This window comes from Ambystoma mexicanum, chromosome 6q (assembly GCF_040938575.1).
Source record: "Ambystoma mexicanum isolate Mex_15411 chromosome 6q, UKY_AmexF1_1, whole genome shotgun sequence".
Classification (NCBI taxonomy): domain Eukaryota; kingdom Metazoa; phylum Chordata; class Amphibia; order Caudata; family Ambystomatidae; genus Ambystoma; species Ambystoma mexicanum.
The window spans coordinates 279,920,180-279,943,879 of NC_090937.1; the positions used below are offsets into that span (position 1 = coordinate 279,920,180).

Consider the following 23,700-nt stretch of genomic DNA (forward strand, 5'->3'; position numbering starts at 1 on the left):
TTTCTGCGTTAGCCCGAGTAATGTATGGTCGAATATGTACTCATTTTATGCAGGAAACCGAGGATGAAACCAAACTGCTAACCTCCGCCTTCATATTAAGATGCTGATAAGAGTGCAATGCGTACGGTCTTAACCTTTTTAGTGGCAATTTTACACTCAGCAATGGAACACACATAAGTGGTCCCTAGTTTATCATATTTGGTGTCCCGACCACCGTGAGCTCTGTCTTATTGTTTAATGCCCATCCATTCTGTAGCATCCAATTTCTGACTAAGATCATACACCTTAAGGATGTCATGTTACTGCAGATATCCACTTCCCTGTGATCGGGATGGAGACGGAAGCACTGGAGATGTTGGTCCTCTACATAACATGCCACAGCTGGCACAGAGCTTGAAAGGGAGCTTCCCTCCTTCTCCGACATGGTCCGGTGTGCTGAGTAGGCCCGATGGCCTTCGGGAATCTTATTCTTGCCCTTGAAATTAACCGACAAATGGGTCGCTGCTTGTCAGCCAACATAGAGAAAGAGCACACAGGCTCTGACAAAAAGAAAGCAGCTGACAAGAGAAAAATACAGACTCCCAACACTTAACATGCAGCAAAAATCTGAATATAGCTGCCAGAGAGGGCAGTATGACCCAGAGCTCTGGTTTAGAGAAATACAGTTTGTAAGCGAAAGAGTTTCCTTTTACCAAGGTTTCCCTGCCTGATGGGAATGTTCTTGAGCATGTGAATCCATGCTGGAGAATGCATCTTTCCTACAAGAGGAAAGTGTGCCCTAGCAAGAGAAAAAACCTGCCGTACCGAGGCTCATGCCGGCTAGTAATCGGTTATTGAAACTTGCTGGCCCATAAATCTATGTCAGTGAACCTGCACTACTGCAGCTCAAGCTTGCGCTGCTACAGGCCATAATTAGCGGTCCTATGCGAAGGAAGATTTCACTGCAATGAAACACGATAAGCTTGCCTTCGGCAAACTTCTGCTACAGTTCATGCTCTGCCTGGTTGAGCGATTGAAGTTGGAAAGTGCTGCTCTCCACAATTAAATTGTTCGGCATGTGCGAGAATCATGGCCAGGCCTGCAGAGTGAAACCTTTCAACTCACTGCTTCTGTGCATTCCATTTGTTTTAAGGAAGCTGGCAGTGTTGCATCCGTTCACACATGTGGCATCATCTGCTACTTCATTTTAAGTTGGCTCTCCTGACCATGCTGCACTTGTATGCAAGCCAAGCTTGCTTTGCTCCTGTAAATGCCCTCTGCAAAGGTTTCACTAGTGCTTGCTCTGGCATTTGTTCCCATAGTTAGTAGCGCTTAAAATCCTTTTGCCAGGAAACTTAGAATGCTGCCCACTTCTATAAATTCAGGCTGCAGCTTCTTAAAATTACAAGTTAAAATGCGACCTCCAAACCTCCTGCCAGAATAATAGACCAAACTGGCTGGACCTGCTTGGAAGAAAAGAAAAAAAATGTCAGTTGGGTATGTGCAGCAAAGGCGGGTAGGATGCAGGACTATAAAGATCCAGTTCATGTCGCTCATTAGGGTATAATAGTTTCCTGCTGGGAAAACCCATGTTATTCACACACCTCAATGCATATTAATGGGGCAAACCAAGTTACAGGACTTCCAACTCTAAGCTCTTAACCTGGACTAGGGAAAATGCGAAATTAGAACTCGATCATTTTGGTTTATGCAGAAAACTGAAGAATCAATCCCCACCCCACATCTTTCAAATGGGACACATTGTTTTTTCAAATGTTTTATTAAAAATGTACATCAAGAACAGTTAAATGCGTCACTCTTCCAGCTGCCTATTCCTTGGTTTTGAATTCGGGTCCATTTCTTCCCAATGGAACACTGTTCTGAATGGGCTCACTGCAGAATAAAAAAATATATATATCGCAAAGATTACTCGCATGGCTAGGTACGTACCCACATGTTACATTCACTGCATTGCCCTCCCACCTCCCCCAAACCCTGCACGTCCGACTGCCACAAAGCCTAGTAGGACCAAAAATGTATATTTAATGTTCATCATTTCCCCTGTTCCCTTTAGCCTTGTTGTACAAGTGCCTTACAAATACTCAAAAAATTACAAAGTTAGGGAATAAAAAACACATTTATAGAACAGCATGGTCCAAACTACATTTTGGTATTGTATTGGGAGTACCCGCCGCCATAAACTAGGTAAGCAACAGGTTCCCGTCATAACAAAGTATTACAAAATGTAGTGGGGTGTGAAAAGTAGCAGGTTAAAACCCATGGCAATTGTTCGTTCAATGGTTACATTTACTTAGGTCAATATTCCATTTTCGCCCCCAGCTCTGCTTGAAGTCCGAGAGCAAATCCTGCTCTTGGTACCCGCTTGGAGCACCCTTTGGTTAATGGCCTCATGCCCTGCTCTCCTTTCCCTGCTCCCTTCCGCAATATGTTTCCTTTGTCGATTCTCTGCTGCTCACATCCTCCACTTTAATCATTCATTTTTGCTTTCTTTCCTGCCCCCTTCCAACCACCCATAACTCAATTTCCACCTTACCCTGCTCACCGTTCCCTGGGCCGCCATCCCTTCCAACTCACGCACCTGTCCTCCTGCCTGCCCAGCTGGCCCAAGTTTGGTGGGCTCAGAAAATAGCCTTCACTAAAGACCTCGGGGCAGCCATGCCCGAGCAGCCAGCCAAGACAAAGGGCATTTCCACTCCCAGTGACCATTTGCCCATGGACGACCAACGAAGACTACAGCTACAACTAAGGTAAGGTAAGGTGGCACTGGCAGTGAACAATGCCATTACGGTGCTCAATTAAAACTGCCACTTCTACAGGGTTATAATATGTTGGTAATGTTGATTACCTGCTACATCCCCTAGACAGTCCGATAGAATTACTGGGAGTCTGTGTGTTACACTTAAGATGGCGTTTGGGGGGGTAGGAAGTAACTAACCATAATAAAAACTAATATTCTGAATTCCAGACCTTCCCCCAGAAACTCAATGTCTCCAGAGCTCTGGTCCTCTCCAGGCTGGACTACTGCAACAGCATCTTCCTCCATCTGCCCAACTCCTCTGCACCCCCTTCAACTAATCCAGAACAGGACTGTAAGACGCCTCCTTGGCCTCAAGCCCCTTGACAGCATCTCTCCAGCCTTAAAAGCTCCCCACTGGTTCCTGGAATGATCAAGTTCCAAGACCCTCTCCACCACCCACAAGGCTTTCTGGGACATGGGTCCCTGCTACATCTAACCTGCTCTCCCTAAATACCTCCCTGCCAGAGCCCTTTGGTCGTCTTAGCCCCAACTCTGCAGATCAGACACCCACCCGCCAGAAGCAGAGAGATGGGGGTAGATCTCTCCTCTGCAGGTGCCTCCGCCTGGAATGGGCTCCCTGCCCCACTAGACTTGCGCCGGATCTCCTTTAAGTTCTGGAAGCTTCAAGACCTTCCTTTTTTTCTTCCCACTCCCCTGCTAATGTCCCCTTCTGCCTCTTGTCTGGCTGCCTGATTCTTTGTCTTATAGAGAACCAGACCCCACTCCCCTACACCCCCCCACCCCAACCCAATTCCTGCCCTTGTCCTTCCGGGGCCATCTCGCCCACAGCAGCACCATAGTAGCCGTACCTGGCACTTTTCTCGTGGACCTTCCTTCCCATGCTCAGCTTCCCCTGGTCCGGTCCACCTAGCCTCCCCTGACAGTTGCTTTTCTCTTATGGGCCATACTGCCCTGACTGGTGCTGCCCCCCCACTTCTCTTCATGCACTTGCATGATCGGAATGCCATAAGGCCTAATAGGGTAGTTGGCATTTCCTCCGACCCTCTTGCTTCGAACAGTTAAACACCCCCCCGCTACCCCCCCATCTCTACTTCACAACTACCAACATGATACCAAAACAAGCATCCATGCAAAAATTCCCAAACACAGCTACGAATCCAAAAAACAAACCAACGCTTGTTTTTTCTGTACTGAAGCAAAAGCAAAGCCCTTGTTTAACTCCCTCAAGCCCACAAACTACCCCTCCCCGCTCACCCCCTTTGTTGTAGATCTGCTAGAGCGCCAGAATAGCACCAGTGCACGATACAACACCACATAACATTAAGTCAAACAGGGTTGAACAGTATCTCAGCCAATCCTGGAGCTCAAAAAGCAGTAATTAACTCATGTTTTGCATACCTTATCTATCAGTTTATTCATTTGCTTCCTGCACAGTCACTGAAATGTGCATGTCCTCTCTGTACCCTTTATCCAACCCGCTCCTATACCTTCCACCCCCTCAGCTCCAAGCCAAGCTGGACCTGGGGAAGCTGAGCATGGGAAGGAAGGTCCACGAGAAAAGTGCCAGGTACGGCTACTATGGTGCTTTCATCAGGGCAGAAAAGACTTTGTCCTTCTCCCCCTTCCAGATGATAACAAGAGGTAACCGATGCTGGAAAGGGACAGGGCCCTCCATGTCCTTGTCCAGTATTCTTACATGTTATCTGTGTTATTTTCTGTACAGGAGTCCTGGCAGTGTGGCTCGTCATGGCGAAGAGACCCGTGGGATACCCTTATGTCACCCATGGGTGGGGTTAGGGGTGACAACAATGCTGCACCCCTGGGGGAGCGGGGTTGCGAGAGCCCACCATGAAATGCAAAAACAGATTGGAGGAAATGGGCACGGGAAGCTCACATGGTCAGACTAGACCATAAAACGTCCTTAGTCACCAATGAAAAGTGGCCAGCAGTTGCAAATGGAGAGGTTAGGGACAAGTATTCTGCCAATCGTATAACCACTCGTTTCACCTCTTATGTCTAGTGTTGGTTCACATTGCTATTAGACTTGTATGTCATTTACGCAGCAAAGCCAATCTGGACGAGTACAATCCAATTTGCTCAGAGGCAAAAGCTATTCTAACCAAGCCGATTTGGTAGCACGTAGAGTGGCAGTACGACCAAGAGAAGAGCCACAGAGGGGTAGGATTTGCATGTGAATCCATGCCAGACCCATGCTGGAGAAGAAAAAAAAACGACAGTAGAAACGTGAAGGTGTGAGTCGACCTCCACATAGCAGCCCTGCAGATGTCCAGCAGGGGCACACCAGACAGGAACGCTGTAGTTGCATCGGTCACTCTGGTCAAAAGGGCTCTCGGACGGCCAGGCAACGGTCCACTTGCCAACCGGTGACAATGGGTGATGCAGCCGGAGAGCCACCTGGAAACGCAAGTCTTGGAGAGGGCCTCCCTTGGTTCACAGGGCCAAAGTTCACGAAAGCGACATCTTCCGAAAACTCATTGTGCGATCCATGTAGAACTTCAGCGCTCTCGCCACATCCAGCGAGGGCAAAGTCCTCTCAGCCGGCAAAGGAATCAGGACGAATACAGGCAACACCAAAGGCTGACACCACCTTGGGCATGAACGAGGGTGCGTCTGTACGACTACCCTCGTCTCGTGGAATGTCAAGTAAGGTGGTTTACATGTGGATCTCTCCCACTAGTCGTGCGGTGGTGATGGCCACAAGTAAAGCGCTTTCCCACGACAAAAACCTTTGTGCCGGCTCAAACGGAGGATCCATGAGCCTAGTCAGCATCACATTGAGTTCCCACACCAGGGCAGGAGCCTTCACCGACGGGAACAAACAGAACAGTCCCTTGACAAACTCCTTAACCAGACGGTGTGGCCATAGCGGCAACCGTCCCGGAGATCTGTTGTAGCGGGAGATAACCACCAGATGAACCTTGTTGGCATGGGCCAGTCCAGCCTTGGCCAACGACAGCAAATACGGCAGTACATGCGGAGCCGAGACTCGTAGAGGATAGATCTGTGCATGGCACCAAACGGCGAACCTCTTCCTTTTAATGCACATAGCATTAAAGAGTAGACTATGCTCTGGCCTTGGCAAGCACTCCCTTGCAGTCTGCTGGGAGATCGAAGTCGCCGAGTTCCAACGGTGCAGGAGCCAGGCCTGCAGATGCAGTGATCCCGGGTCATGGTACAGATTGCACCTCCTTTCCAGGCGAGAAGATATGAGACCACCCGAAGCTCGACTGGCGGGACCACTGACATGTTGAGAAGGGCAGGGTACCATATCTGCCTCGGCCACGCCGGTGCAACGAGGATCATCCTGCCCCGGGACCGCCTAGTTGAAGCAACGGGCGGGTGAGGGGGCAAGGGGGGGGGGGGGGGAACACATAGAAACAGGCCATCCCAGGGGAATGAATGCGTCACCCATGCTCCCCACCTGGGGAAACCTGCTTGCGAACCTCCGGCACTTGGTGTTTGTCGCAAATAGATCAATGTGGGGATTGCTCCATTTGCAGAGCAGGCGATTCACTTGGTCCTGTCTGAGTTCCCACTCGTGGTAAGCATGTAGCTCCCTGCCGAGAGTTGGCGATGCGGTTCTTCACTACTGCCAGACCAAACGGAATGAGGAACATCCCCTGGGCGATGGCCCAGTGTTAGAGCTCCTGCGCCTCTTTGGCTAGCGCTGGGACCTGGTGCCCCCCCCCCTGCTTCCTGATGTAGAACATTGTGGTGTTGTCCATGAAGACCCGAACCGCCTTGCATTTGAGGGACGGAAGAAAGGACTTGGACAAAAATACGGACCGCAGCTCCAACATATTGATGTGTGAAGTCTTCTCCTTGGTAGCCACAGGCCTCTTGCATGGAGACTTCCGGTGCAAGCTACCCACCCTTACAAGGAGGAGTCCGTTGTGACCGTCTCCTGGTGCTGTGGGGTCTGGAAACCCGCTAACTCCCCACCACTGTATCGCTCGACGGAAACTGAGTGATCTTGTCATCAAAGCTTCCCGACACTTGTATCCAACGGGCGTCGAGGAACTCCTGCAGTGGATGCATCTGCAGCCTGCACAATCAAATGAGGTATATGCATGATGACATCATGTCTCACCCATGCGACCTCCAGGGCCAACTTCGGTGTAAGCGACATCCTTGTCCGGATTTCCGAGCAAAGGATGTGCAGAGCTGTGAATGTCCACAGAGAAATCTCGAGGTGGATGCGGCGACTGGAGTGGGTGCCCGTGGCTGATCCTCCACGCCCTGCTGCTCCTCGCTCTTCTAGTCCGATCCTTCCCGTAGGGCCCACTCTTGACGCATCGTTCCCCTTGGAACAGAATGTTGGTAAGCTCCTCCTCAGAGGTGTCCGTACCTTGAAGCGCTACCGTGCCCCCCCACATCCCCTCCCTGCGATCAAGGGAGACTGCTTGGTGAAATGATGGGCATCACTTTACTGGCATCCGAGCCCTGCTCCCCCTTGGACTTCTCCGTAGAGCCTGTCCAGGGCTTTGCCAATAGCTTGCTCTAGGGGACGCTGTACTTGCCCTGGCCGCCAAGGCGCCCCGCCACAACAGCACTCCCGGAGGTGCCCTTATGTTGGGCCCCCGTGGTAGGAGTGCCCACAAAGGTCTTAGAAGACTGCTCAACTTTCTTGTGGGCAGGGGAGGCATGCTACCGGTACTCACCCAGAGAATGAGCCTTGACCTCCACTCGCTGAGACGCCTGCCTCAGTCGCTCAGAGTGCAGGGTACCATGTCTTGACAAAAACAGCCTTCCTCCACGTGCGCTGGGTCCGAATGTAGGTAGTAGAGGTACAGGGAGTGCCCATCTGAAAAGATGTCCGCAGGTCGCAACCTGTGCAAATATTGAACAAAGGCGCAGAGTCCTTTTTCCCCTCCGCCATGGCCACACTTGAGTCCTCCAAAAGTTGAACTCTATGAAATACGCCCTTGAGGGGTGCTGAAGAATCCGAAAACTTAGTTCGGAAGATGGACCGGTTGAGCTTGAAAAAAAATATAGAGTAATACTCTCAGAAAAAGTGCAAAATGCAGCAAAAAGGACAGCTAAGAACGAGGACTCTCACCACATCAGCGTGCTGTAAAAATCTGAAGATGGCTGCCAGAGGGCAGTATGACCCAGAGACCAGTGATTGGTTGTTAGGAGAAAGACAGTTCAGAAGTGAAACTGATTCTTTACTGAGGATTCCCAGCCAGACGGGGAATATTCATGAGCATGTGCATCCATGCCTGACCTCATGCTGGAGAATGTGGCGCTTCACCTTTCTGCCCCCTCATCACATTTACTAATTGCATCATAATAACCACGTATACTCCAAAGAAGCCTTCTTGAAAGCCACATTACAAAAATGAGCAGGTACTTTTAATGACAGACTTCCATTTATCAAGAGAAGGCTGGTTTTGGAGCATAGCTACAGCATTCTTTATAAAACATTCCAAAAGGGTGCCCTTCAAGGGAGCAGAACTCTACGCATAACATAGTTAAGGCCCATCTGAGGATCAATTTCAAGTCGCATTCTTCTGGAAGCAAGTAGTAACCGTTCAAAAAAACGCAGAATTTGGAAACTACGATTTTCACAATTAAGGACACTGGGCGCATGCATTGTACACAGGAAAACTGCACAGTACCAAGCATAATGAATTGTGTTTCTCGCTCCAACAGCTCTGAGACCAAGTGAATGGAAACAGTTTTACTAATAAGCAAGAACTTGCTCTTCCACGACTAGGAAGGGAGACTGCCACCAGAGGCAGGTCCCATGGAATCATGGTGATGGTAAGACCACCCCCCCCACCCCCACCACACACATTGACAATTGGGATTCTGCTCAGTTCAGAGACCACTTACAGTATAGTTAAGACCATCCACTGGAGTATAGCGGCATGGGGGTATCTAGCTTGCAGAAATACTTGTTTCCCTTTTTTTAACATTTACTCTACACCACAACACTTGCAGCCTCCACTTCTATTGGACTCCTACCCTAGAAAGGAAGCATGCAATTACTTTTAGTAAATTTGAAGAACTTTCAAATGCCCAATTCCAGAAGATACTACTAGATCGATTATACTAGATTGATTATACATAATAAACAATGAATGTAACAATTCAAAGGACAAAAGAGAGACTAAGGTGTTCATCCGACATAACCTGTTAGTCACCATAAACAATTGCCAATGTGCGCTAGAGGAATGGCACGGTGCTTCCAAACAGCCGAGGTGGCAAAATAGAGAACCAAGAGGAAGGTACACAGGGCACTAGTGGGATGCTGAGATGGGGTGGATTAGTACTTGTTTATGCATAACAAGAGTTCTGATTGAGGCATGGAAGTACAAAGGAGCACACTGAGCTTACGCATGTTAATTAGCAGGTGGGAAGAGGGAAAGGGAGTTTAAGGCATGCTGCTCAAAATCTCACATACTAGCACCACCTCCACTACAATGCAGTTACCCCCCTCGTCCTCCAAGCAAGTCGGCCTAGCTACACACATACTACCCATCTCACACCCCCTAACACTGCTTCCAGCATTAGAATGCAGCCATCCACCACAAAAAGATAGTATAGCTGCGCATACGCACCGTTTACATCTCCACAAACCTGGACTACACCCTGTGCCCAGAGGGTGTTCAACCAACAGCGCGTTGAGACCAATGGTGAAAGGTGCTATACAAATGCCCATTAAAATAACAGCAGGCATTTACGCTGTACACCTTATACCCATGTAGGATTTGGGAACAAGATCAATACAGCAGGTACTCGTGACTTTAAAGCAGATTCCACGTTTCTAGCTGAATTCACAAATCTGGGTGCATCGACTACAAAGACGTGCATGAGTCACGATGGGATCACTCCATGTGGAACGGATTTACCACCTTCAATCTCACCCTGGGCTACCAACTATATAACAGGAAAACCACTTAAGGACCGTTTACAGCTTGAGCATCAGAAGCAAGCTGGATTACTTACTATTTGCTCAACGGAGGCTGATCTAAACCTGGATGTCCGGTGCATCCAAGGCTTTGTACTGGAGCATTAGGCTTGCTTGGAACATTTGGTGCATTGTAGAGTGAATATACAATCCCAACTGCTCCAAAAGGTTGATTTACAATACTCTTCAAAACCAAAGTCTTCTGTAGGAAAACTACACAGTTCCGAGAGTTGTTTAGTTTTAGAGTGAGGGAGGGATTCAACAATTTGTGTGCAACATGATGCACAATGCAGCAGCTGGACAAATCTATATTAAGTTTTTTTTATTTGAAATACCCTGAAAAAAGCAATGACATTGAGCAGTGGCACAGACATACCTTGCAACCGAACCGTGTATGAACATCTTGCCGATCAGGAGGATACCTGTAGCTGTTTTACTGCAGAAAAATAAAATATTTTTTTTTTAAAAAAAGTCAAGAAAAAAGGTTTTGAAAATGGGCAAAATTAAGCTGTATGGATAGCATTGACATTACACCGATGGATAGGATACTTTGTGTTTCTTGCTCCAACAGCTCTGAGACCAAGTGAATGGAAACAGTTTTACTAATAAACAAGAATTTTCTCTTCCATGACTAGGAAGGGAAACTGCCACAAGAGGCAGCCCCCATGGATTCATGGAGAAATATTGACTGCCACCTTAACATTGTCCCAGTTGAAAAGCAGGATTCTCAACAGTACATTTAAATCACCACTTCATACAAGGCACTTAAACAGTGTGTGCATAGCCACAAAACTCACGTTAGGCTACATTAAATATACTACAAATGGGGGGGGGGCACTGAGTACGCAAAACATAGTACCTACCAAGTGTGCCTTATATCACGGTTTTCTCACTTCAGACGAATTCCTTCCTGGGTCACAGATCACATCATTCCTACCCAAAAAAAGATAAACGAGCGCATGTTAAGTGGAATAGTTCTAATGTGAACAAGGTTCACAGCTTTTCTACTGCGGGGCCTCTAACCCCCAGAGCTAAAGGTTCCGACCCCACTACCCGCATTTGGGAGCAGAAACTGGATTTGAACGAAAAAGCACAGCACTTAAGGCCAAAAATAGAATAGTTGCAGTTTCCATATGTCAATTAAACCTACCCAACCCTGTCCATTAAATAAGATGGAAAGGAGAGTGGCGAGTCCTCTCATTTCAGGTAGGATTTATATGCATTTTTAAAACCACCATAAGGTACAGCTGTTTTGTTTTGTATACTATTCAACTCCATAAATTGTGTGTCTAGCAGAATTAGAAACGGACTGGGTGCAGAGCATGCAACAGATTTTACATCCATCCCACCATGTAGTGAAATCTATAGATAATGTAAGTAAAGACGTTCTAAATGTCCCAACAACCCAACAATGGCATTCACACAACACCGTTTTCGAGACGGGCTGAAGCCAAACAAACTGCAAGGTGAAATTAAATGACAAAGTATATTCCATAAATAATCCACATGTACTGATAGAGCTACATTACAGATTAGAGGGAGAATAAATGCTAGGCTGCTAATCACTAAGAATTTTAAAAGTCAAAACAAACTGCAATAAAGATAAGCAGGCGGGCATTAAGTTACACACCACCACCACTCTAGCCTCCACAAGCACAGTAATAAGTACTAATTATTTCGGTTGGGTGATATTGTATGCAAATATGTTCTCTGTAAAGCGCTTTGGATTAAGGTGCTATACAAACCCACACAATTTATCATTTAATAGTGTTTCTCACTCCAACATCTCTGAGACCAAGTGAATGGAAACAGTTTTACTAATAAGCAAGAACTTACTCTCCCATGACTTGAAGGGAGACTGCCACCAGAGGCAGGTCCCATGGATTCATGGCCCAATGGTAACCCCCGGCCAACCCATACAATAACCTAAACCCAGTAGTCTCAAACCCATCCCTCAACCTGCAAGCACCAGATACTCAAATCTCAGACTTGTTTCACAGCCAACTTCAACCATGCTGAACCACAGTTCCTTAGGCATGGTCACCAATGACATGTGCAGAAGTGCAATACAGCGCAGGTTTTAGGGGGAGGGGGAGATACAAGCAGCCAACAGATCAGACAATGCAAAGCCAAGTCAAAAACGCACTTCCAACCCAAGATGAAAGTTGCTAAAAGATGAGAAAACACATGGGGCACACCAAACATTGCAATTCAATTACAAGGCGACATACCATGTGTGCTTACCAACATAATCAGCCCTTTTTTCCTCGTCTGGGAATCTGAACATCCTTCCTTCAACATTTCTACAATTAAATTAGAAATACGCGTTAATGGAATGGTGGTTTTTTCATAACAAAGTTTAATATTCTACTGCAGAGTAAGGCCACAACATTCTGAAGGCCAAACTAGCCGTTCTGTACATTTATGTGAAGTTATGACTTTATCCTGACTAAAGGATAGCAAGGCTCACAGTTATTAAGCTTGCACATGCCAGACATTCCAATACAATGGTATAAAAATGAACCAGCATATGGCATTATTCCCTGGTTCCAAGGGCCAAATCAGGGAGGCGGTGGTTAATGGCCCGAGCGAAGTTAAGGAAAGAAGGTTCATGGAGTTTTGTTCATGACCCTGTGTCCTGGGTGGCGTCAACGGGTGTACATAGCTAGTGAGAACCAGCACTCAGTGGCTAGTTTGGCCAGTCTGTATATGAAACTTGTTGCCAGGACTTGTGTGCCTTTTCCAGTTATAGTAATGTACAAGGGAGACACCAATGAGTGGCAACAGTGTGCCATGCCCAAATCAAATTTCTTGGTGAACCTTGAATTGCCAAGTATCAAACGGGAGCTGTAAAAGCAGCGTTTGAGGCTCATGATAGTCAGGGTGAACATTAGTCCAGCAAAGAAGTTGTTGGGATTTTAGAACTGCATTGTGGCAGACGCAGTGCAATGAAGCGTTGACCAATTGTCAGCAAAGAGGAAAGTGAGGATGCGTGTGATCCTGGTGCAGAAATTAAAGTAGAGGTTTACAGAGAAGGTGAACGTTCAACTTTTATTCGAGAGAACACCGGCCAAATGAAGAAATTGAGGACTAGGAGAGCAGTGACCTTCAAATGCGACAAGGACGACACCAGAGTAAGTGCTGAGATCTGAAACTCTTGCATGCCTACAACATTAAAAAGAGGAGCAGTTTTGGATGGGAACCAATCCCAACGTGTCTGCTACTATGAGATGCATTGGTTGAGATGTATTCTGTGGGCAGCTACGTGCCATCTTGTCTACTCAGTTGCCCCTGCATTCCTTCCAAATCAGATCAAGATGGGTGTTCAAAAGTGAGGAAATATTTTTTAACACTACCTTAGCTTGCGGATGCATATATGATGAGTTGCGTGCTCAGTCATGGTGTGATTTGAGGCCAGGCGGTTTAAGAGGGTGTCATGGTTGCAGGAGGGAAGGGGCGGGCAATCTGCCAGACATGGCATTCGATTACCTGAAGGATCCCAACATGACATACGAGGAAGGTTGTGACCGAGTTAGGCTGGAGCAAATTCTTAGAAAATACAGGAGAGCGAAGCATGGAAATCATGCAACTATGAAAACTGCACCCATTGCTCATAATAAAAAACTATCCAACGGTGTCGGTATATTCAAAACATTTAATATCAAATAACGTGTGCCACACTTAATCCCTGCATTAGAAGACAGGCCTCAGAAAATCGGGTTTCCCTTTATTTCAGACAGGGATAACAAATCATCATAGGCTCATACACTTGGGCCGGCAGGAGAAAGTGCACATTCACCAGGAATAAGAGCAGTGATGGCCAGTTTATCCTCACCTGCCGGTGGTGATTCTGGAGGGAAAAAAAGAAAAAAAAAAAAGGAAAAAAAAATGACTTGACGGATCCTTTGCCTCATCAACATCCCCACTGGAGTTGGTACAGGCTGGGAAACCAATCCATGGTGTGCAATAACCAAAATACAAAATCCTCTTACCCATGAACAGTGGTTCGCTACAGTGCAGGCGGGCTAAATATTAGCTCCACCAAATGACCTTGTTCCATCAGAATTTAGCACCCTAAATGTAAGAACAGAAAACAATGTCCCCCTGCCCCGACTTCAAGGCAGGTTTTCCTGTACTACAGCATTAACTACACAGCACGCAGTACACTTGGCCCAGGATGATGCAAGAACTAAGGGACTGCATGGGGGCGGTGGGAGTTTATCTCTGGAGGCTTCATACCACCCTTGCCCCATTAGAGCCCACCCAGCATCATTCCAAACAGCTCGGTAATGTGCCACACAGGCTGCTGCACAGGTTGACTTACCCAGAGACAAAGTTGCACCCAGGTTAGGAGCTGGAAGGCACCAGAGGTCTTCGACCCCACCACAGATACGCAGAAAGTTGTCCATTCAGCAGCACCCATGAATCCAAAAGAGCGATGGGATTGAGGTGGCGTTGAATCACAAACATTGCAAAGAAGCAGTCTCTTCTGGTAACCTTAATAAAAGAACTAACATGGTCAGCAACATTGGTCTTTAGGTTTGGAACATCCATGGCGATTTGGGATTATTGCAAGCAACCATTCCCATCATAATCACCATTATGAAAATGAGAAAGGACTGCATAAAGCAAAAACATTCATACTGAAGCATTTACAGTACACCCAGAACGCATAAACATTTACGAAGTAAGTAGCAAGTTGAAAATAAAACAGACCAGCAACATTTTATTTAGTTCCACTCAATCTTATAACATGGCTTACTCAAGCAGGTTGCACTCGTCTGCATCAGCAAAATGGAACCATGGGCCCACTTTAAAGAACAAAATCAAATATGCGCACTCTTAAAACTCCAGCTGAATTACTTTAGGCCAGGCTATTCAGTTGCAATTTGAAAAGCTTGCCCCCTACAGTAAAAGGGCTTGTAAACCCTCACACTGAATTCCCTTCTTATTTTCAGGAGTGGCAGTGCTTTTAGATTAGAAGCTTACTGAGAACGTTGGTTTAGAAAGCACTGCAAGTTGATGTGTGCTACAATAAAACAAACGGGTATGTGTACCTGGCCTTGTAGCCAGATGGGCCAACTAGTTCCCCCCTAAAGAGATACGCGGAGGCTTTACTTGCCTCCAGAAGTCAGGACATGTTTCAGATCAAAGTAAAAAGTTGAGGGCTCCATTTTGTCAATATTGGGAAATCTGTACAAAGAAAAATCTTTCCTAAGCATCGTTGAGGATAACCAACCAACACAAGCATCCTAAAGCTATGCATCACGCCCCACCGCCCCAGGACTCCTCCATTGGGATGTGTGCATGCCTCAGGTCCCATAACAGCTGGAGACTAGAAAGCTAAACTCATTTGCACCCAGGCAAGTCCCATCAGACAAGCTTGGTGCATCAGTATTAGCATGGCAACTCATCACAGGCAAACACATTTTTAAGGAGATCTTGGGAGAGCGAACAGGCAGGATACACAGGGATCAGGGAATTGGGAAAGCATGACAGCAAAGCACTGATGAAACGAGCTCTTGGAGGGGGCAATTACCCTCACATGGCCATTACACGGGCCCAGAGCGTCGAAGTGTCCCTTGTGGAGCTAATCCTAGAATAGCAGGAGGTGGTGCAAATACACATGCAGATTTGTGCCACTACATTAATGCCAAGTACGAACAGTGTGGCTCTAAGCATCAATGGAACATCTCACAGATATCTTCAATGCATGCATGAGGCTCCAGCACTTCCCGAGTTCCTGGAAAGCAGCAAGGGTCATCGTTTTTCCAAAGGCCGGCAAACCACTGAGGGATCCAGCAAACTACCGCCCCATCAGCCTGCTTTCTGGATTATCGAAGCTCCTGGAGAAGGTCCTCCTCGCTCGACTAAGCAACTTCACCTCCGAAAGAAATCTACTAGCAAAGGAACAGTTTGGATTTCGAAAGGAGCATGCAACGACTCATCAGCTACTGAGAGTGGTGGACACCATCAGCCACGGATTCAACATCAAGAAGTCCACAGGAATTGTCTTCCTGGATGTCGCCAAAGCATTCAACCGAGTCTGGCACAAGGGACTGCTGCACAAGATGATTGGCCTGGGATTTCCGAACTACCTGGTGAAGACGATTGCAAGCTACCTGGGAGGCCGCACCTTCCATGTCGCCATGCGGTCTGAGATGTCCTCTTCACATCCCATCCGAGCAGGCGTGCCACAGATCGAACCTCGGACCCTTCCTGTTCAACCTCTTCACCAACGACATCCCGACAGATCTCCACAAGACGAACCTGGCGCTATATGCAGATGATGTTGCAGTAATCTCCCAGTCTTTCAGCGAAAAGGAAGTGGCGAAGAACCTGCAAGCTTCATTGGATACCATTGCAAAGTGGTACAGCGACTGGCGGATAGAACTCAACACCAGCAAGACAACTGCAACGCTGTTCACCAGAAAGAAGATCAAGGAGCACCCACACATCAGCCTCAACGGGGAGACCATCAAATGGGAGAGCAGCAGCTGCTACCTCGGTGTGACCCTGGACAGCAAACTCAACTGGGAAAGCCACATTGAGAATACTCAGCAGAAGGCAACAGGAAAGATGGCAGCACTGTACCCACTCCTGAAGAGCAAGTCCATGCCACTCCGGACAAAGATCAACGTCTACAAGGCGATCATCAGAGCAACCCTGACTTAGGCCTCCCCAGCATGGATGACCTGCCATGAGCGACACCGGAAGAGTCTTCAGATAGTCCAGAACAAGGCCCTGCGGATATCATCCGGAGCACCAATCTTCACAAGGATAGCAGACCTTCACAGAGACCTGGACATCGAGATGTTGGATGAACATCTAGCGAAGCTGAGTAAGAACTTCTGCCAAGAACTGGATCAGAACCCGAACCCTCTGATCAGAAGACTCACTGCCACCACTGCAAACCCCTTCGACCGCTACCCGCGGCCCATCACTGCGAAGACCCTGTGAAACCATCCCTACTGTGACAAGACCACACAGACCAAGAAGAAAACAAACCCACGACTACACACTCAACCCGAGAAGGAGTAATGAGGCTCAAGCCTCGCTATCCAAAAAATCACCGCTGATGGATAAAAATCTATCAGCAAGAAGAACAACAAGCGCGGAGTGTGGCTCTAAGGGCAGGACTAGGACACCGCAGTGGTGTGGAGCAAGTGCTGGAATAGGGGTCGGTGGAAGGATACTCCCATCGTGCATTACTCCACTATGATCACCCACGGTTTTGGTGGCTGACACGATAGGGGGGGGGGCGGGGGTTGGACAGTACACAAACCTCAAAACCTTTTTGCAAATGTTCAAGAAATAGGCGAATTTTAAAAAGTGTCACAATTTGGATGTTTCTCGATAAAGCCGCGGAGTGGTCACTGAAATGCTGCATATGTTTCAGTCCCATGTCTCCTTATGGTAGCGAAAAGAACTGCCAGAGATGGCTTAGTGCACCAGTATAACTGAAATGAAAGCCTGTGCACAACAAAGAAATGAAATGGCAAAAAAAGCAGCTCATGTGCTTTCCCCCCTGCTCGGTCCCACCAAACAGCGATTTGCAGGCAGAATGGCGCACAAATCCGTTTTTGGCACAAATAATTTCATGAATTAGGCCCCACAAGACAAGAAAAACTACTACCCATTCATTTTTGGGGCAAATTTAAGTTGGGGGGGGGGGGGGGAGTCAAAATATAAGCTGGAACAATGAATTAACCACTACCAGCGGCCAACATGCCGAGACTTGACTCGCCTCAACTTCTGGAGCGTCCTACACCCAAAACAAAATCCACCTAAAAGTAGCATCCTTGGTTCACAAAGCCCTGAACAATGCCGCACAAAGCTATCTCTGTAATAAACTCACAAAAAGAAACCACACGCGCCCGCCAGAACATCTAATGCCAATAGCCTGAATCTAGGATTGATGAGGCTTTCTAGGGCAGGGGGGGGGGGGGGGGGAATAGCAGGTTCAAGCGGCCCAATTATGGAACTCACTGCCAACCCCTCTACGTGAGGAGCAGCCCTTTCCGAAATTCAGAACTACCTACATTAATCTGCTGGGGTCTGCCAAAGATTAGCCCATTGGCACCCTCTTATCCTCACACAACCCCAGCATACACACATCACTATCCTGTTCTCCTTTGCTCTTATGGACCTCCTCACTCTGCCCACCCGGCTGATGAGCTAACTTCCATCTAGCGCCTGTATATACACAGTCTTTATCTGTATGTTGTATTTATTTTTCATGTACTTCATGTGTAAATAGCAATTGCTGCCTACCTGCAATAGATGGTATTCTGCATTTGTACATTGTATGCAACCCATGACCCTACCCTGTAACTTAAGCTTCGCATTTTCTGTACTGCTGCGCCCGGCTACCTGCGGGTCTGGTGCGCATTATAAGTGAATAAAACAAACACCCCTGCACAGGTTAATGCAAATATGTAATATTGGGAGGGCATGCAACATTGGGCATGCCTCTCATTCTGTCTGCACTTTCCACAAGTCACAGAGGGACAGCACCACTGCACAATCCCAATCCCCAAGTAATCCAGTCTGAACAGATTTAGTGAGATACCACAGGCGCCATGCAGATCCGAAAACTTCTAACAAAACACCCAAAAATTAAGTCTGCCCCCCAAACGTGTTTGGGTGCTACTTCATTTGATCACGTTGCTGCCCCCCCCCCCCCCCCCCAAGGGATTGGTTCTGGGCCAAATGCACCCCAACTAGCCAGTAAGATAGCTCAGCGGGTTGAGCGCTCACTGCTGCGATCTGAGCGTGATCTGCTGGTCCGAATCCCGACATGGCCAACTCAGCCTTTCATCCTTCTGAGGTCGATAAATGAGTACCAATTTCCACAGCATCTACCTAATCAAGAAAGCCATTGATGACGTTAAGGAGAATTTTCAATGTAGTGCTTAATTCCTCCCACCTTAGAGACCCCCAGGGTGAGTGAGCCCTTTTTCTCACCCTCGTCAGATTCAGATTTCCTGTTTTTTGGAGTCTGACAAACTCCATAGGCATCTACCTTTTTTTATGGCGACAGCACCCTCAGCGCAGTGTCACTGGGAAATCTTTTATACTCTGATGGTTTAAATCCCTTTTCTAGGGTGAACTACAGTTCTCATGAATAGTAAAGTGAAATGTACTTCTCTTTGCAGGTCCAGCACACCTTATCTTATGGGGAGTGCTGAGGGGTTACTTATTGCTTTTCCTACTCAAGTAACATTTTGTATGTTACCCTCACTACTTTAAATGGCTGATGGGAGTGGTTTAATTTTCCTACCATTGATTCAACCGCAGGCTAAGCTGAGAGCATCCACGCCTACCTGCAGCATGGAAAGCAGACCACACAGTCAGAGGGTGCATCCAGGTGCCAACCCTAAACACGGGTGGCACGTCCATGTAGTTATAAGGGGACTGGCCCTGTACCCAGAAAGCACCCGAGGTGCACGCTTATTGATGGCTACAATTTTTGCCTAGAATCCTCTCCATAGTTCGCTTTTTGCACACATCGGCTGGAAGTACTCGTGCGAACGAGAAAAATTCATTTTACTCCACTGTATTATCTTTAACAAAGGGAGACAAGGCCCCCCTCCCCAAAAAAAGAGGCATGCTCGTGAGCGGGCCTGCGATTTGCATGCTCCGCAAAATATGATTCATAAATGTATTTGTTACTGCCCACCAATGTTAAAGCAAACATGTTTGTTTTAACATTAATGCCCAGTAAACAATACCATGAAAGTAATTACGTGGCTAGACTAGCACTTTCATGCAGCCAGTTTTCCATCACACTGGCATGACTTTTCTGGGCATTAATGATAAACTAAGCATGAGTGTTAAGTGCAGAGAGGATAGCTCAGGGGCTCGCGTGTCATCGAAGCAAGACAACGTAGAGTAACAGAGGCTTGAATCCCAGCCCTAAGAGACCGGTCTCAGGTATTGGGCACGTAATAAAACATTACATTAATGAGTGCCAGACGTTTTCTATTGTGGCATGGCAATGCCAACAGGTGTATGCGTAGGTACTGGAATGTATTGGCATAGCCAGCTTGGACACGTTTTCTTGAAGCATCATTCATTACTAGCATTGTGCAAAAATCAAACATAAGTGTGTTCTTATATGAGAATACTGGTATGGAAACGTATTGTGCCCAGACAGTGTGAACACTTTTTTATACCGCCATACGTGCTGGGGAAATGCGCATATGCACTGGTGGTGACTTGCATTTATTTTTTTCACACGTTACACTATAAAAACAGATTGAAAGTTATCTGGCTTTTCACAGAAAGCGTGCCGGACAACAACACACCATTTTATCTCCATCAAAAACATCTTGGTGAGAAAGCCGCTGGTACCAACGCCCTCCCCGCAAGGTTGGTTTGGGCTGCCCCGCAAAGTTGCACGCACCCCTCCATATAAAGTTAAACATTTCACAGGCAGTTACCGTAGCCCGGGATTCATAGGGGATTGCTGCGTTTTTATCCACGGATCCAGCTGGCCAAAATTAAATGCAGAAAGGGGGCGGGAGAAGTATCATCGCCCATAGCACTCTGGAGGTAATTAAAAGGACATAAATACTTGCCCCATAGCACTGCAGGAGTTTTAAACACCACGTAGTGTTGGCGTCCACAATTTAGTATGGACGTGGCGAGATGCATCGCAGTTGATCCTATTCAGCTCTCATACTGCCCAGTCGGGTGGTAGGAACAGGCCCACAGCAGAAAACAGGAAATGAAAGAACCCCACCCCCCTCACCCACCAAACGCATTTAACGCGTACTAGCTATACTCTGCAGTAAAGGCGGGCTACCTTCCTATGAACAGAACTCTCAAGCTCGGCTCCCCGCGACCATGCCCGAGAATGGGCACCCGATCCTATTCTATAACCCCGCTTTGGACGCTGGGACTTATCCTTCGCGCATGGCCACGGGAAAAGCGAGCGCTCTGTGTGCACTGAATGATAAGAGGAATAAAGGAGGTGGGGGTAATGCAACGTTCTATTCAACTCGAAAATCGTAGCGGTACATAGTATTCTAATGGCCTATTTTTTTTGCTGCAAAAACACGGAGCGCTTCGTAGCATAACATAGTACAACATTAGCCATGTCAACTGAAATAACGAACCAGATGCCCCGACAACCTTATAATATGGTTTGCACGGTACCAACCGCGACAGCTGCGATCAAAACTTACCCCCAAATCTAGCAGCTCAGCCACGTTGCGACTACCAGGCACAGAAGGCAGAACGGAAAGAGGGTTTGATCAATTAGTGTAACTAATCAGAGTAGCGGATGGTCTCCAGCTTACCCAATCAGATACCTTTTAACAAGCGTAGCGTAGCGCTGTTTTGATTGGTCGTGATACACGAATTGAAAATAAGGGCGGGGCGTGGCGGCCATCTTGGACTGGTGTGGTTAACGCCTGAACTGTAAAACATGCTGTTACAACTCTGTGAAAACATGCTAGATGATACACGTCTTCCATGCATTACCTAATCTTTCACAACACCGAACTGCACAATCTACTTTTACTGGTAATGAGAAATGTTCGTTATACTACTAGGATAATATGTGTAGATCTGTTTGCTTTTTTTTTTTTTTTACCGCTGGGTTGTTAGTAATTGCATCTGTGGGTATAAATGTATTTCTGCCAAGTGACTTTATGTTACGGTGCCAAATTCACATAGATAGAGCGTTGTAACCAGTGTTGCCAGGTCGGAGGGAAAAACATAAGCCTTATGCCCTGCAAAAAAAGCCCAACACAATCTGACTCCCATCCAAATAAGCTGAAAAAACAACTCACACCTTAAACGATGTGGATATAGCTCAAAAGTAAGAACCATAGCACAATAGCATAACGTAGAGAGAACACACTCAGATATGGGTCTCATCAGAAGTTGGGTGGTATACCAGCACTCATAGCTCCCAACTCACATGCTTTTGGTGGGTGTCACCCGCCTTGTGAAGGGCTGACTCACCCGCCAAGCCTCCTGCAAGCCCATTCATTCCAATGGGCATCTCACCCGCCAAAAACAAAATCGGTGATTACACCCGCCTTTGCGACACAAATGGTTGAGAGCTATGCCGGCACTGATTGCGCCAGGATACCACCCAATGCTAGTTGCGTTACTGCTACTCTGTCCAGCGCTATTAGCATAGCTCTCAACTCACACGCTTTTGGCGGGTGTCACCCGCCTTGTAAACAGCTGACTCACCCGCCAAGCCTCCTGCACACCCATTCATTTCAATGGGCCTCTCACCCACCAAAATTAAAATCGGGTGTTTTCACCCGCCTTTGCAACACAAATGGTTGAGAGCTGTGTGTAATGATTTGGTTGCTGCATTTGTTTTGCAGGTGTTATGTTTTTAAGCCACGGTCCTGCGTCAGTCCTGCAAGCTCTCTGGTTCTGTGGAACGTACGGGGTCGCGGGACAGAGGCAGACCGTTGCTGGTGTTGTTGGAGGTTGCATTGGGGCTCCGGGCGGACCTATTTAATAAAGGCTTTAAAATACTTAAAGCTCCTGCCTCATCACTTCATATGGCGATGAGGGTGGGATAAGGGCAGAGCGGGCCCGCTGCAGAGAAGGTGACAGCGCTGTGTCAAGGAGGAACAGGCCGGCACACCCAATCAACTGCCTCGTCAACGTGTCCACTCCAGGTGAGGATACAGGGGGAGGAGACCTCACTGGAGTCTACAGCCGACAAGGGATCACCGGTCCATTTGCTTTGAGAGCGGCCGTGCCGAGCTTCCCCTTTCTCAACGCACGTCACTGGGCCGCGGGGGAGTCAGCAGCCAGCTAGCATGACGTTATGCTGCTGGTTGATTTGAATCGTAAAGAAAACAGGTGCAGTGGAAGGCCCTGTAAACTCGTAAAAGGCACACAAACTGTGGATCAAGGAGGCTAACTGTATCTATTCACTGGACTATAAGCAAATGAGGGCTACTCTGTAGGGAAAGAGGAATTAAACCTGACCAAAGTCTTCAAGTTGTGTGACTCTTGGGAGATTAATTTATACTTTAATTTCTCCCTAAGGAAGCTATACATTTCTAAGTCTTGGCGGAAGGAGTTCTCAGGCTGAACCCATAAAAGGGAAGAAAAGTAAAAGCATTACAAATTTTGTTCAAGCATTTATTTATTTATTTACATTTTTAAAGCGCTCACACAGCCCGGGGGCATCGAGGCGCTGTTACAGGAATATGTTTTAGTTGCGTATTTATAATGCGCTTAATACCCAGAGGTTTCTAAGCGCGGACCCGGGTATCAAACCTGTCTCGCTTTGTGTCATCTTGTTTCCAAGGCGAGCACGTTGCCACTGAGCTACCTTCCGGGACGAAGCATGGCAGCGGCAAGCATGCCCCCACCCCCACCTTTACTACCAGAACCCAGCACGCCAGCCATTAGGTGGGACCGATGGAAGAAATTGTTTGACACATACTTAGTCGCCATAGAGGGAGAAAAGTTTGCGCCTGCTAGAAAAGAGGCGATTTTGTTGCATAATCTGGGGGCAGAGGGCCGCAATGTCTTTCATGGGCTGCCAGATCCGCCACAAGAAGGCCAAGGAGATGCTGATCAATACAGTACAGCTGAAAGGAAATTGTTAATTCATTTTGAGCCCAAAGGAAACACCACTTTTGAAAGACACAAGTAGTTCCAGAGATCTCAGGAGCCACAAGAACCAGTAGAGAATTTTATCGCTGCACTGAGAACGCTAAGTCACACCTGTGATTTTGGGCCGCTCACAGATTCACTCATATGAGATCAACTGGTTTGCTGCACTAATAGTGCCAAGGTGCAAGAGAAACTACTCTCTTAGGATATTCCATTAGAGATGGCTGTAGTGATGGCTAGAAGTATGGAGTAAACATGCAAATATATGTCAACCATGAAGGAAGACAAACAAGTGAATGAGGTTGCAGCGATCAAAGGCAGCAAGAAAACTGGAACAAGCAGAGAAGTTAAATGCTTCAAGTGTGGGAGCAATCGCCACATTTCAACAAGTATGTTT

At 47.3% G+C, this 23,700-nt stretch overlaps 1 long non-coding RNA gene and 4 other non-coding genes across 6 annotated transcripts; all 5 read right to left on the minus strand.

Annotated features, from left to right (window-relative positions):
- Positions 1–1,740: 1,740 nt before the first annotated feature.
- Positions 1,741–20,989, minus strand: LOC138515972 (uncharacterized). 2 transcript variants are annotated; one of them, XR_011282189.1, is made up of 6 exons: positions 20,888–20,989; positions 14,020–14,192; positions 11,940–11,998; positions 10,559–10,628; positions 10,072–10,131; positions 1,741–1,872 (listed from the first exon to the last, which is right to left on the minus strand). It is a non-coding gene; the product is annotated as an uncharacterized lncRNA (long non-coding RNA). The 2 variants fall into 2 exon arrangements; XR_011282190.1 differs by having other exon boundaries at positions 11,927–11,998.
- On the minus strand, positions 8,414–8,542 carry LOC138517127 (small nucleolar RNA SNORA24). The gene has a single exon (XR_011282389.1). It is a non-coding gene; the product is annotated as a small nucleolar RNA SNORA24 (small nucleolar RNA).
- LOC138517126 (small nucleolar RNA SNORA24) lies at positions 10,246–10,374 on the minus strand. The gene has a single exon (XR_011282388.1). It is a non-coding gene; the product is annotated as a small nucleolar RNA SNORA24 (small nucleolar RNA).
- On the minus strand, positions 11,461–11,588 carry LOC138517128 (small nucleolar RNA SNORA24). Its single transcript, XR_011282390.1, has one exon. It is a non-coding gene; the product is annotated as a small nucleolar RNA SNORA24 (small nucleolar RNA).
- On the minus strand, positions 15,003–15,117 carry LOC138517125 (small nucleolar RNA U6-53/MBII-28). The gene has a single exon (XR_011282387.1). It is a non-coding gene; the product is annotated as a small nucleolar RNA U6-53/MBII-28 (small nucleolar RNA).
- Positions 20,990–23,700: the final 2,711 nt, after the last annotated feature.